The sequence below is a fragment of the Lepidochelys kempii genome, chromosome 1, assembly GCF_965140265.1.
Source record: "Lepidochelys kempii isolate rLepKem1 chromosome 1, rLepKem1.hap2, whole genome shotgun sequence".
Classification (NCBI taxonomy): domain Eukaryota; kingdom Metazoa; phylum Chordata; order Testudines; family Cheloniidae; genus Lepidochelys; species Lepidochelys kempii.
The window spans coordinates 223,304,353-223,320,194 of NC_133256.1; the positions used below are offsets into that span (position 1 = coordinate 223,304,353).

Sequence of the window (15,842 nt, forward strand, 5' to 3'; positions counted from 1 at the left end):
TCTTTTTCCAGAAGATAGTAGCGCTATTAGGCACTGTGAGAATTTTCAGGAAAGTCAAAGGAGAACAAGTGCACGTGAGCACCTAAAATGCAGAAATTCTGCAGCGGGTTTAACTGACTACTCAAATCTACAGAGTCCGTTGGTGGGCAGGATTTACTGATGACTCGTGGGGAGAAATTTTAGACAGTAGCCTAACACTTTGTATGCTTAAAGATCTTGTACGTTGTAAAGGCTTTTTGTTGTTTGTTTGGGGGGTTTTTTTTGTTTTTTGTTTTGGTTGATAAATTGTTCTTTTTAATCCCCATGATGTAAACTGAGGGATCCTAATAATAAATGACTTTGGTCTCATTTGTGGTGATTTTTCTGGGCTGAGACTAGCTGACCTTCTTGTCCACTCAGATAATTTGACAACATAAACAGAGCTGTTGCAAGTTGTAGATTGTTAAGCAGAGAAATTACTTGTAAATTAAAATCTCTACATTCTGCAGCAGGAATTAGCTGGTTCACACTCAGTAACTAGCTACCAGAAGCAAAAAAGCAAGGGTCAGACTCTCCATTGCTTTGCAATTTTACTTATGCAAGTGTAAAGTTGGTGTAAACCACAATCATTCTGAGTAAAAGACAGTGGTGAATGAGACCCAGCCCAGTGGTGAATGAGCCCCTTTGGAGCTGTTAGAGAAAGACATGTTACTAATGTGGATTTTGTTAAGAATTGAAATTACTCAAAGATAATGAGATAAAGCAAAGAACAAACCAAATCATTGATGGAAAGGTTGGTAGAAGGGTGGTCTGAAGCTCAATGAGGTAGTTAAGGGAACAAAAAATTATCTCATTGCTGAAACTACAAACAAAGCAGAGCAGTACAATATGCCACATTCAGGAATGTCCTGGCCATGTTGATATGTGTATCTGGCACTCAAACAACAGAGAATTATTGCGGCTGATATGGTAATTGCAGAGGTATAGAAAAAAGTGGGTGGGTCATGTGAAATTCATGACATACTTGAGGTGAACTCACAGCAGAAGTATTAGTCACTTTTTAAATTGTGTACACGGATCTCTCTGTGTGACTTGTTTTGTAGAAAGCATATTGTTCATTCTCAAGAGGTTTAAAAATCTGCTCCATCTCAGTGCTGTTTTTTGTTCTAGAGATATTTTGCAACATGCTTTCACTCCTTTGGCCTACGCTGACAAATATGCCTACATATGCATACCTATTAGTGCCAGAGAAAGTCTGTGGTCTGTAACTGGCCCTTTCAGTACTAGTGCTTGTGGTTGTATTGTAACCATGTTTAAAACTATTTTTGAACACAGTTTTCCCAAACATGGTTTATGTAACATGGGCTGTGTTTACACTCAGAATATTTACAAAGCCTGAGTCTAATATTGCAATCCTATCGAAGGACATGTCCAAGATTTCTATATGGTTTGGAAACAGAGTTAAGGCTCCCTCCATACTACAGGATGGAGCTGTGTTGTAATCAGGTCATGCCATATTAGGCATGCCTTCACTAGGAAATCTTACCATGGTTCTGTACTGTTTGTGAGGAGAGGAGTAATGTGGAGTAAATGCTTAATGTAACTTGTCTTTGTCTACACTGATTAGTCCATCTTAATGGGCATCATGTCAGTGTGAACTAGACTCCTTGCAATCATGTTTAAGCTTGATAGGATTTCCTTGCGAAGTCAAACCCACTGTAACTGTGTCGCCTGACATGACGGTAATCGTAGATGAGTCCTCATCCATGGGATTAAGCCCTGCTGACATGAGTAGTCCATTGACACCAATGGGACTACTGATGCGAACAAGGATTACTTATCTGGTCAACACAGTATTACAACCATCTCCGGAAAATGTATTGATTTCACTGCAAGTAGCATCTGACATTTAAAATCACCAGTCAATTCTAGCTTCCAAATTGTCAGATGAAAAAGGTAAGATACAAGGAAAATGAAGTACTAATGTGAATAAGTATCTGTTAACTTTATTTTGTTCTCTCTTTCTTTTTTAAATTGATTTTAGCCTCCAGACTGTCTGAAGCTTGAAAGCATAACTAATTTGCTAGAGGTGTATTTTCAGTTTTGGGGAGTTAAAGGTATAAACGCAAAATAAATTAAAAAAAAAATGGTAAGCAACAGTGAAATAAACCATTTGATTTTTTTCTTCTTTTCTTATCTAAAAGGACCATATTTAAACCAGAGAGTCAACTGTGGAATCACTTTTGACTTTTCAAAGTTAAAATACCCCTAACTGAAATTTCAGCCAAAGATTTGGTCAAAAGCAGGACAGTAGCCTTTGCCAAAAACTAATGTAATTTAGAATAAAGCTGCCTGGTTTTTGATTGGTGCTGTCTTACCATCTGCTTCAGGAGAATTTAAGAAAGGCACATTTTATTGGTGTGAAGGGGCACAGAAAAGTCATCAAATGATCTTACTATGAGCTCCTAAAGGTGTCCAAGTTTAAGAACAAAAATATGCAGAGCCCATTACACCCACACTGCCCACCATGTGCCAGGTAACTCAAGGTCAAATTGCACACAGTGGATCTGCCTGCAGAAGAGGCTCTCTATAGCATTTCCTCTGGATCCTATGGCGGGTCCAGCACCAGGAACTGCATATGGAGAAGCTTTAGTAACTCCTGAATGGATCCCCTTCTGTATGGTGTATTCCCATACCTCCGCTCCTTCCCCACCTCCACCCTGCCCCCCCGCCACACACACACCCCATATGAAGGTACCAGAATTACTGCCCACAAGGAAATAGGGAGCTGGAAGAAAGCTAAAAGGTTCCATGAGACAGTGCAGAGGCTCAGGGCCTATGCATTGATGGTTTCTTTACCCAGAGAATCCCCTGAGACCCACACTCTGGTGGAAGAAATTGGAGGATGCTCCCACGCTCTCATGGTAGAAATTGGGGGATGCTCCATGGATGGAACTCACTGAGTTTTCTCCATGGATCTTTTCACCAGTGTGGGGAAAGCTGGGCTTGAGGAAGGAGCACACCACACACGTAGAGTGTCACTCAGTTGTCACTTCAAATACTTCAAATGGCCAACTTAAGAGGATTGCCACCAGTCAGATGGGTATTTTGCAGTAAGAAATACAAGTAGTTGTTTTCTCTTTTTCAGTTCTTTATTCAAATGAGCTATTTATTAACTGACCACCTCATTGCTACAATGTCCAGTGTATAAACATTAACCAAGGAAGTGATGAATCTACCCAGTTGCACAGTTGACTGCTGACTTTTCAGCTTGAAATGTTTATCGTTCATACAGTATCTGCCAGGTGAAGATATACAGTATCCTCATCCAACCGAAATAAGAGCCAACCACGTAGAGTTGCAAACTTTCCCATTTTCAGTGGAACCATTCCCTTTCTCTATAAACTTCCTAGAAAATCCTGCCTATTTTAGACAGGGAAGGTCCCATTGCTAAATCTCTAGCAGTCCTGCTATGGAAAATTCTCCCCTGACCCTCTCAGAAATGTCATTCAGAGTCTCTCAGATAGCTTTCAGCATTCTTAAGGGCGACACATTTCACCCTTTTTTCCCCCTGTAATATTTAAAGCGGACAGGTGGCAACCCAACTGGTGGCAAATTCCGAAGTATTTATATCTTTTAACTCACAAATGAAATGAAGATGTAATTGGAAATGTCATGCATTGAGTGCATGAGTAATGTGCCCACAAATCAATCATCCAAAATAAACTGGGTTATTATGTGCATTTGTTTGTAGTGCACAGTAGCTATTTGCAGACAGACAAGCTGAAAGCACTGGCCTGATTCTCCGTTGCCCTGCCCCTTGTGTAGAGATTTAGAGCCAGATTCTCTGGTCTGCCTAGTTCACTTTGTGCCGCTTATGCTATGCTCAGGCACAGTGGAAAATCTAGCCCTTATACCAAACTGGGCATAAAACGCTTCCAAGTCAGAATTCTGTATTCTATTATATCAGCATTTTACACCCACTTTGGACTCAATACAAGTGTAAATGACTATGCTAGCTACAAGGCCGTGGAGAATCAGTTCCAATGGGCCAGCTGATGTAAACTGGCATAGCATGTGGCCCAACCTGTTTAAAGAGAGTCAGGATTTTAAAAATGAAATTAAAAAACAACAACAATAAAAAAACAAAAAAAACATGCTTGTGTTGCTAATTTAATGTTCAATTATTAAAATAAAAAGAATTCACCAGGTAAGGCTGGTAGTTTACTATTTTGCACCTCGATCAGCTTGGATAATGAAACGGGAGTTGTCAGTTGATTTTATTTCTAGTCTCTTTCACTTCCTGCCATTGCCTTGATGTTCAAAACGTGTCAGGAATATTTTTTTTTTAAATGTTTTCATTGGCAATTTAAAAATATATATGCAAACATTCCTATTTATATGATGTTTTGTAAAATCCTCTTTTGTTTTCTTTTGAAACCCAAATTTGAAGTCAATGGCTCTGTTCCCACAAACATGTGTGTGCTTCACTTTAAGTACATGAGTAGTTCCACTGCAGCCACTAGAAACAAATACTTAAAGTTAAACCCATATGTAAGTGTTTGCAGGATTGGGGCCTAAAATTGCTGGATAATGCCTCTTTAAAACATTTAGAACAGCCTAAATGTCTTACAAAAATCATCTTCATTTTACATAAATATACTATTTTGTTGCTTCATGTTTAAATGTATTTAGCTTATAAAGCACACCAATAGACTGAACTCTCATTGTAAAACACTAAAGAAAGGGGCCATTTTCTAATTTTCACTAAGGCCCTTTTACACCATGCCAGCAGTGTAAAGGGGCCTTAAAGTGAATGTAAATATATAAGAATTTTATAACCATTTTAAAGCCCCTTTATACTGCCAGAGTGGTATAAAGGGGCCTCAGTCTAAATGAAAATTAGGCCCAGAAACTCTTTAGATATGCTAATGATGTCTATATAGTAGACTAAGCCCACTTTACACCACTCAAAGAGAGCCCTTAAAGGGGATATAAATATAATTTACTACCACTATCAGGCCCAATTATAAAACACAAGAAGTTATATTGGGCCAACAAAACCCAGGAACTACACTACATGGTAGAGATGCCACAAAGGAAAAAATATGGAAAAAAATCTAATGTGTCTTTAAAAATCAGTTTACTCTAATCTGGAACTACTAATGCTAAAATGGTTTATTCATCATTGTATGATTATTGCATAACTCACTTCACTACAGAGTTAAGGTTGTCTAGCTGGGCCTTTATTACCTTAACTAGTTTGAATTTCATTTATGTATAGATTTAACTCTGCATTTTCTGAGTTTATAATGCTTGGTTTGGGGATAACAACACCATCCCTGCAATATTTTTTTACTGTTAAGTTACTGGTACATACCTTCAACCTTAACTCCATGTTAACATTGTTTTTTGTCTGGAGGTTCTGTATATATCTCCTGTAACCATGCTGTAACATTTGGTAGGTAAATATTATTCCCATTTTCAGGTGGGGAAACTGAGGCATAGAGTGAGTAAAGGACTTGTCACAGGTCACTGAGTGAGTCAGTGTCAAACGCAGGAATAGACACAGGAATCCTGATACCCAGTCACCTGCTGAAACCATTAAATAAAACTTTATTTAGGATGCCAAACTCAGTTATAACAATGAATGGTTTTTTAAACTTGAAAATATGACATCGTTTGACATAGCTCCTTCTATAAAAATAAGAAGTGATTCAACATGCACTTACTTGAAACTAATAATTAGATGAGACCATCCCAAACATTTCCATTAGAGAATTATTTTTCCATTTATACTTTGGGAGCCAAATTACATTTAATTTACATTTACATTTATATTATTTTACTAAATAAATTACATTTACTTTACTATTCCAACTGATTTGTACACGAACAGGATTTATCCTTATAAGGGTATTCTTTGGTGCATCTGCTGACTAGTCTAATTTTTTTTAATGTCAACGGTTCCCAGGAAACACCTTAAAAAGTCCTTATCCTCCAGCTGGAATTTCCCATCTTGGAAATTCCCCATCCCCAGTTGATTTCATGTTACTTTAATTAGGATTTTTGATAATCACAGGGATATTAGTCAACATATTTTTATCTGGAACTCATCCTCATATGGTCAGTGGGCTGAAATGAATTTTCAATGACTGGAGAGTCAATGGACAAATTCAGATCTGAGGTAAGCATGTGCAACCCCAGTAAAGTAACTGGAAGTCTATGGAAGATCCAGAAATAGAAGATAGAGCTCCTAACTTCCAGTCCTGTACTTTAACCTTAGGGACATTTGGGACATTCTTTCTCTTCTCTTTACACCCAAAACTCAAGTCAACCCTTTATAAGGGTGTTTGTTTGTTTTTTTTTAATAAAGATCTACTTTTGTACCCCACTGTTTTTCACTTTTTAACACCTCTGCACTTTTTGGTTCTAGCCAGAGATGAAAATACAAGTATCACTATACAACCAGGAAGACTTCTCTTGATATATATATATATAGCCTAACTGGAAGCAGGGAGTACTGAAAATCTCTTGATAAAGTCCATTCTTGTGAGATTTCCAACCCAGCTTTCTAGCCACTAGATAAGAGTATCTGTTTCTAATACAGAGGAGTAAAATAGTTCCTGCACATCTGAATGGCAATCAAGAAGAGAGAGTAAAAATAAATGATCAGTCCTTCACCCCACCTCCACCTTAGATTTTTGAACTCTTGAATGTTTCTAAAATAGGCATGAGTTAGCCTTGCACCCTGAGAAAAAAAATTCCAGGCTCCAAAATCTTCACAAGCTTTTTTTCCATGTAACCTGATATTTTCACCTGTCTTTCCTGACATGCTCTACTGTCTGTTATTAGCAATTGGTCTGGCACCAAATTGAAAATGTTCTTGCTGGTGCATTCACACAATGAGGTGCTCTTCAGAGAGAACAGTGACCTTTTCTTACTGTGTTTTTGCTGCTGAGGTCATAATACTGATTTTTGGGTGTTCTCTCCTTTATTGTTTATACAAATGAAAGCATACAAATGAAAGCAAGTTACTGTTCAGAGGAATTCATGCCTTTCTTTCCCACATTAACCATGAACAGTAACTCGCTTTTTTTCTTTAATAGATCTGAGGTTATGTCTACACTACAAGCATCGCAGTTGCACAGCTGCAGCACTCTTGTTACGGGGCTATAGTGCTGTAGTGTAGACACTTCCTACAGCAATAGAAGGAAGCTTTCCGTCACTGTAGTAAATCCACCTCCTCAAGAAGTTGTAGCTAGGTTAATGGAAGAATTCTTGTATTGATCTAGTGGTGTCTCCACCAAGGCTTAGGTCAGCTTAACTATGTCTCTCAGGAGTGTTAATATATTTATCAGGTGACAGTAGATTTATTTCCATAAAGTACTTGTATATGCTGATTCTTAAGAACAATTCTTTATTATGCTGTTCTTTGTAAATAATGTTTGCTATACTCTCCGCCTTCAAATGCCTTCTCCAGATGCAGTTGTGCAGTTATACCTACAAGAAACCATGATGTTTGATGGTGATTTGACTGTTCATCAGTCAGAACAGATGATTTTATTTTATGTATTTATTTTAAAATCTAAGATAATAGGGAACCATTAGGAATCCCCATAGTTAACGTATAGAATCACGTGATTTTATTTTCTTTAGCCTCATCCTCCCTCCCACCTGCAGTTGTTTGTCACACCTACATGTTGTTTCTTGTCTCAGATTGGCCCTGATCCTTCAAGCACCTGTTTAAATGCTTAATTTTATTAACATTAGTAATCCTATCAACTTCAATGGGACTACTCATGCAAATAAAGTATGCATATGCCTAATGGTTTGCAGGGTGAAGGAATTTAGTTCTTCAGGGCACAGATTGTCTCTTACTGTGCTATAGATGCTGTCACATATAAGTTGTTATAGTGCTTTAGATGAATGTTATTTTAAATGCCCCCAAAACACCGTTAACATAGGGTTACGGTTGCCCAGTGGTGCCTCGTGCCCTTCCAGAATGTGGGGAGTGGCTAGACTTAAACCTCTGAAAACCAGGAAACACAAAGTTAAGCTACACGCCACCTTAATTCCTCTCCTTGGAGCTGGCAATAACCCCTGGGAACGGGTCAGTAAGGAGAGTGTCACGATAAGTAGATAGGAGGAAATTCTAAGAGAATGTGCCATTGTTTGTGTGGCGCTCCATGGGTTTGAATTCCAGCATTTATCTACATGCATTCCAACTCCCTTCACTGTGTTAGGTGTAGCTGTAAGGAAGGGTGGAGGGATTAGTTGAAGCAGCTTGATAGAGCTGTTACTGTGACATTGCAAGCGGTGTATGTGCATTTCGAAGGATTGAATATTCCTCGTTTCACCACTGAGTTTTGTAGATCTGCCGAGGTGATCTTCTTGCCATGGAGATTGGTGGCAGTCCAATGGCACACAGGACAGTGGTCTCCAGGGTTCAGTGATGGGTAAGTGAAGGCAATGTCTCAGCAAGAATCCTTTAGGCAAGGGTGAGGGCATGGTAACATTTATCAAGTCTGGGGTGGTATGTGAGGAGTAGGCTCAGCATCTGAGTATAGGCCAGATATAGGTAGCTCCTGTTTGCTATGCCTGACCTAAACCAAAGTTTTGCCTTTGCAAAGAGAAGGTGTTAGACTGTGTTCTATAGGGCTCATGTGATCTCTTCCCAAAGTGTTATGTGTAACATCTGCGAGAGTAGAGTACTAGCATGTGTGTTACAGATGTATTGGGGCATTGCTCAAAGAGGGTAGACTTAAGGTTGTGTTGTGGGGGTGGTGTGTAACTTAACTTTGTATTTCCTGGTTTTCAGAGGTTTAAGTTTAATCACTCTTCACATTCTGGAAGGGCACCAGGCACCACTGGGCAACGGGGCATTTAATTTCCTTGTTTTCTAAAAAATGCTCTCTCAGCATCCCCATTTACCACAGCCCAGCTCTCCCCCTCCCCGGCCTCTGGCTCCCTGGCAATGATTACGCTGGCCACAGAATGAACTGGCTGCATGTTAGTCCCTTCACCACCCCTACATTATCTTCTTGTCTCCCATGTCTCTTGCCTGGTTGTCCTTGCACAGCCTGGTTCTCCCTCCCGAGTTGTCCTCCCCACTGACAGGCAGGTGCCAACGTGGCATACACCGACTGAGGAGTGGAGGAGAGGCTGCAGGAATTCTGTAGGGAGTAGCATGGAGTCAGTGGGCACAGTTTTTGAAGTGGGTGGGGGCAGACATCACAGGAGCATGAGAAGAAGGATGACCCGGTAGGTAGGACCTGGGGCTTGGAAAACCTGGGTTAAATTCCCTGATCTGCAACAGACTTCCTGTGTGACGTATGGGGATGATGGCACTTCTCCACCTTAAAGGGGTGTTGTGAGGATAAATACATTACAGAGTCAGGTGTTCAGCTCCTATGGCACTTGGGGCCAGCCACCATATGAAAAAGGAGCAGCTGTCATTTGTTGATGGTTGGGTACATTAGACCTGGGGGGACAGATCTGAAACCCCTCCAACATCTCAGCACAGCTCTGACCACTTCCTCTCCACCCCACTCTTCCCTGCACTCTTCCAACACTCCCTCCCCCGCACTGCTCCAACCCTTATTTGCCCAACAGCCAACCCCAACAGCTCAGAAACCCCTGTCACTGCTCCAATTCCTCCAACAGTCCCTCCAACATGTCCATTGCTCTGAGCCCCTCACGCACAAACTGCTGCTGCACGTCCCACTCCCACATCCCGAGTGCTTTAAGCCTGGCTACACACTCCAGCTCCTAACCCTCCCACCTCCCCAACTCCATTCTCCTCACCACTCCACACCCCTGGTAAGATTGGAGGGGCCATAGGGTGGTGGTGTCACTAATCCCCTTCACTACCCCTGCCACCACCCCCATGCTATCGCTCCCACTTCCTCGCATCCCCATCCCTTCCCCCTGGCCTGAGTTCCCCCAACTCCTCTCCCTCACCACCCTTTCCAATTTATTCCTCTCCCTCTAATCCCTTCCTTTCTCTTCAATCGCAAATCCCTCTCCCCTTATTCCCTGCTACTCCCCCACTCCCAATGTCCCCCCCTCCTCTCCCAACCCTCACACTCTCAGCACTGGTCCCTCAGACACCCAGTGCTCCTCTGTCTCTTCCATGTTCCCTAGCTTGGCCCCCAAAAAGGTATAAGAATTTAAAAATGTTATGAGCATCTCATGTTAAGGGGACTGCGTATCAGGAACCGCCTGACTCAGTTACATTGTTCATTGTACATTGTATTTATTATCTTTCAGAAAATAGTTAGAGCCTCTTCTAAATTTGCAGTGCAAAGTGAAAAACCCAAACCCTTAACAGAAGCAGAGAGTAGCAACATTCAGGCTGCCTGGAAAGCATCTTGCTGCAGTCTTGTTGCACATGCACATTCAATCTCTCTGATTCATGAGTTTTAGCATGTACTGTTCTCAAGAGCTAAATTCTATGGTCAATAACATTTTCAATATTGCTTCGCCAAAGGGGCAGTGGCATGTGCTAGTGAGATAAATGTCAAGTAACTGAAATCAGTTGGGGGACAATCAGACATATTTGGAGCCCAGATGTGTGCAAAAAAAGCATTATAACTTAGAAGAACCAATAGTTTTTGTAAAATGCTGTTCTTTCAGGGGCTTTATCTCAGGAACACCTTGCTCAAATGACCCCCCAAGTCTGGACCACTAACACTACTAAGCACCCCTAAGAGACACTGAAAGTTTCAAGACAATCCAAGTAAGCATGCAGATTTTAGAGTACTTAGAAGTATCTACCTCTAAACAGAACCTGCTGCTCAACCTGGACCATACAAAGCTGGTGCTTCAGTATAATAGAAGGTAAATTAGGCACTACTGTTGATTTTTTTTAAGAACATAAGAATGGCCATATTGGGTCAGACCAATCGTCCATCTAGCCCAATGTCTTGTCTTCCAACAGAGGCCAGTGCCAGATGCTTCAGAGAGAATGAAGAGAACAGGGCAATTACCTGGTGGTACATCCGTTGTCATCCAGTCCCAGCTTCTGGCAGTCAGAGGTTCAGGAACAAGCAGAGAATGGGGTAGAGTCCCTGACTATCTTGTCCATTGACCGACCTACTCTCCATGAATTTATCTAATTGAATCAATGTTGCAAGAGACCATTCAAAGGTGAAACAAGCAGTTAACATCTCTACTGTAATTGGACAGAGGAGGGTTAGTAGGTTACAAATTGTTGTAATAAACTGTAAATCCAGTGTCTTTATTAAGACCATGATTTTTGGTGTCTCGGAGAGTTATGAATTTAAGTTCCCAGGCTTATCTTTTGAATCTGTTGCACAGGTTTTGTTTGAGGACGAGGACTGAGAGGTCAGATATGGAATGATTGTTTTGTTAAAAGTGTCCACCCACGAGTGATATGGTGGTTTTGTCTTTTATTATTTTTCTGTACGAATTCACTCGAGAGCATAGTGATTGTCCGGTTTCACCCACATAGTTGTTACTGGGGCATTTAGTGCACTGGATGAGATACGCTACACATGGTGATAGGCATGTGTAGGACCCTTGGATCTTGAAAGGTGTCTTGTGGGGGTTTTGATAATCAGAGCAGGTGGTATCTGCAGGTTTTGCATCTGTTGATACAGCAGAGGTGTGATGTGTAATGACTTTGTGTGATATAAAAAGTATATCTAGATGTTCCAGCTTAATTTTCAATTTCTTTTCCTCAAGGTTTTATTGTTGTTGTTTTAAATAAGGAATTTTTCTTTAAAGAAAAGTATTTCTACGCTCTTGGCCCTGATCTTGCAACGATGTCAAAAGGGCTCCCTGCAGACACAAGGATGCTCTACTGGGAAGTCAGCTGAGGGACCAGGAGCCTTGTGGCTATTTTTTTGTTTTACTTATAATTTGATGTAAAATCATTTTAAATTGATAAGTACACATTTTGAAAAGTCACCTGAAGCGATTATTGCCAGGGAGAACAATTATGATTAATTATCATTTATCTAGCACAGTGTGCAGTGTACCGTGAGGTTATTTTGAATTTGTTTTGGGACCTGTGTCACAATAAAACAATTAGTTTAAAAAATGTGAAGAATGAACAGAAAAGGGAGGGGTAATTAATTCCCCCTTTTAGGGCTTGATCCTTGTTCATGCTGAGTTGTACTTTTACTCTATGAGTAGTCCCATTGAACCAATGTCTACACCACCTTGTCTACACTAGGGGCTTGTCTACTAATTCAAATTAGAATGCTGCAGCAGCACAAGTGTACTACTGTAGCGCTTCAGTGAAGACACTACCTACACTGACGGGAAGGATTCTCTTGTTGGCATAGGTAATCCACCTGCCCACGAGATGGTAGCTAGGTCAGTGGGAGAATTCTCCTGTCAATCTAGCGCTGTCTACACCAGGGGCTAGGTCAGTTGAACTGTGTAGCTCAGGGGTGTGGATTTTTTACACCTCTGAGTGACGTAGTTATACCATCCTAATATCCTAGTGTAGAGCAGGACTAGGGTTCCTGAGCATGGCCCAGTGGTTAGGGCACTGGTTTAGGATTTGGGAACGTTTGGGCTCAATTCATTGCTCCACCACTGACTTCATGTGTGACCATGGGCAAATGACTTAGGGCTGATCTACACGAAGAACTGACATCGGGATAGCTGCGTCTCTCTGGGGTGTGAAAAATTCACACCCCGGTGAGATGTAGCTATACCAACCGTACCCCCAGTGTAGACAGCACTAGGGTCAACAGAGGAATTGTTCCATTGCCTTAGCTACTGTCTCTCGGAGAGATGGATTCCTTATGCCAACAGGAGAACCCCTCCCATCAGCGTAGGTAGTGTCTCCAGTGTTACACTACCACAGCTGCAGCAGCGTTTTAAGTGTAGACATACCCTTAGTATTTCCATTCCTCATCTCTATGATGGGCTTAATAGCAGTCCCCTGCCTTACAGGGGTGTTGTGAGCATATAATACAAGGGCTCCTGCTTGTGTTAAGGGTACCGTTGAATTGGGGCTGGGGCTGGTGATAAACTTCCCTAGTGTAGACATGGCCCAGCTGACACTTGGCAGGGTTGGTTTCAAGGGGCCTGTGAGGGAGAGGGCGGGAAAGGGAGACAGAGGAGGATGGAGAAGGGGCTAGATAAAGCCCAGGAGAGAGAGAGAAGAGGAAGGAGAGGGGAGGCAGGGAGAGCAGTAGGCGGGCAGGAGAAGCAAAGGGAGAGAAGAAAGGAGAAGGCAGGGGCTGGGGAAGACGGTAGGAGTGAGAAGGGAAGGATGGAGAGATAGCAAGGAAAGGAGGCGGGAAAGAGGGAGGGAGAGGAGCAGCCGCAACTCATTTGAATAGCTGCCTCATTGTATCGCGGCTCTCCAGGCTCCTCCCAGGGGCTGCCTCAGAAACCAAGTATTCAAACAGGAGTCCAAGGGGAAGAAATGTGAATCCCGCCCCCTTTCAAGCCGAGAGAAAAAAGCCAGACAGCACTGCCGTGACACCAGCATTAGGTTCACTTCAAGCATGTCCTGGGGGTGGGGGGGGAGACACAGCAGAGTTGGGGTGGGGGAGAGAGAGGGAGAGAGAGAGGAGTCGAGGCTGCTTTGCCAGAGGTGGCTGCTGCTGTCTCCTTATCCTGCTCCTCTGCCCCCCCCCTCCGGCTGAGTTCATTCACTGGGATTGGTTTCAAATGACGCCATCTCTTTATTTTTACACCAATGACCTCATCCCAGCAGCTTGAAGTTTACTGACCAGCAAAACTCTCTCTCTCTCCCCCCCCCTTGTGTCTGTTTGTTCTAGCCATTTATTAGTAATTGTGTGGTTCCTTTTGGAAACCTCAGCCTTTTAAACTTTCTTTTCCCTTCGCAGCTTTTTTTCTTCTTCTTCCCCCCCTTCGTTTTCTCAAGCCATCTGGAGGGGGGGGGGGAGAAAAGATCCAAACGTTTCCTCTCTCTCCTTCTCCCCCCCCCCCCCTTTAAATAGATCAGAATAAAGTTTTAAAGAAGAAGAACAGCCTGGAGCTTCCCAGCGGCTGGAAGGAGAGAAAGTTGGGTCTGGCAGCAGCTCCAGCAGCGAAGAAGCTGGTGGTAACTTTTTTTTTCCTTCTCCAGGAAACAAACCGGGGGGGGAGTAAGTGTTGAAAAGAAAGTAGAGGAAGGAGGGGGCTGGCAAAAGGGTTTGGGGGAGTTTTCTTCCTAGGTTCCTAGGGGCAGCCCCGCACAAACAAAGGTCACCCCCTGTTTAGCTCCAGTGCGATAGGGACACCACTCTAGGGTGGGCTGAAGATGCGATCTGTGATCTCTTTGCAAGCGATTTTTAAGATCTCCGAGGTGGGTTGCTCCTCTTCCCCAATGTTTTGCTTTGTAGTTTTCTTGACTTGTGTTCTTTTGGTGGTTGTGTGTATGTTTCAGCGTGTAGGCCCTAGGAGAAGAGAGAGATAGCAGTTCAGTGAATTGGGGTGAGGGAAGGTGGTGGAAGCTCCTAATAGTGATGGGACTATGGTATTATTTCATGCTCTCTCCTCATCTTCCCCACAATCCTTTTATTCCCCCCTCTTTTTTTTTTTATTGGAAGGTTTGTTTATCTGGCCCTGGCAGTCCCCTTCCCCACCTCATATGGGAAGAAAGGGGGGACAGATGAGCTGCCGGTGAGAGACACTTTTTAGGCTTTAAAAAAGTACCAGATCCTAACTGTTGTGGGGTTTTGATTCTCTTAAACACTGCAAGCTGTTTTGTGGTTGTGTGTGGTTTGGTTTGTTTTGTTTTTAAATTCACCTTTGGAAAAAGTACATAGCCACCTGTCTTAAATCCCAGATTTTAAAGGAGAGGGACAGAGAGAGAAAGCAGGGCTTCCTTTTGTGTGAGGAAGGAAAAAACATGATTTTTAAAACAAGCAAAAAATTAGGTCATTTGTTTACATTAATGTGTATTAAATAAAACAACCTTTTAGGGCTGTTTTGGGAATTTGTTGACTTTTTTTGTTTGTTTTTGCTTCCAGGAACAATAAGTGCTTCTGACCCTTTCAAATTTAGTAAACAGTATTTTGAATTCATGATTTCAAATGTTTTTAATTATTTAAAACAATGAAGTTTAAAAAAAAACATCTTGTTTTACAGTACTATCCAAAACTTTAAAAATGAGTGAAAGTACTGCCTTGAACTTTACTAAATATTTTAAGTAAGCAAGCCAACAAAATGGAGGTTGATGTAGAATCTAAAAAAAAAATTACCTGTGAAACGTTAGTTTGATTCCATTTTAAATATAGTGATTTTAAAACGAGCTTGATTGGTGTTTTATATTACTTCAAGCCCTCCCTGGAATCTTTTTCTGAATGTTTTAAGAAGCCCTGGGAGAAGGAAACACCTCCACACATCAACATGTGCTGAATAAGGTGTATGTGACAAGTCTACTGCATAACCTGACCAGCAGTGGTGTTTTCAGTGTTCAACACTAGTAAACTACATCTAAGATGAAGGGCACTAAGCTGTAAAACAAACAAACAAAAAACGTAATATGTTTTTGTACGTTATTTCAGTTCAAATTGATTATACATGTGTTCTCTTGTCCCTCTCTTTCTCTTCATCTTCCCCCACCCGCCAGATGAAAGGGGCATCGCTACTACATTTTACTGTTTCAGCTATGGCTAATTGTTGCTCAAACATTCGGTGTATATCCATTATAACATAAATATATATGCACACTTTAAACTTGCTGGAGGCATTTTGAGCTGTTTCTCATTGAAAAGATGTTTTCAGTTTCTCTCTGTGATTTTTTTTTTTTTTTGGGTGATCTTGCTTTTAGAATGTGTTTCTGTTCCTGGCAGCATATGGTTTGGTGGACACAGACTTATGAAGTGACAACTGAACAAGCAGGAGTTGGATTTTAAATGGGTGTA

At 41.6% G+C, this 15,842-nt stretch overlaps 1 protein-coding gene across 1 annotated transcript in view; it reads left to right on the forward strand.

Annotated features, from left to right (window-relative positions):
• Positions 1 to 13,553: 13,553 nt before the first annotated feature.
• DUSP16 (dual specificity phosphatase 16) overlaps positions 13,554 to 15,842 on the forward strand; it is a 98,831-nt gene continuing 96,542 nt past the window's right edge. Inside the window, exon 1 of the mRNA XM_073315620.1 lies at positions 13,554 to 14,035. The gene's annotated coding sequence lies outside the window, so the exon portion shown is untranslated. The remainder of the gene's footprint in view (positions 14,036 to 15,842) is intronic.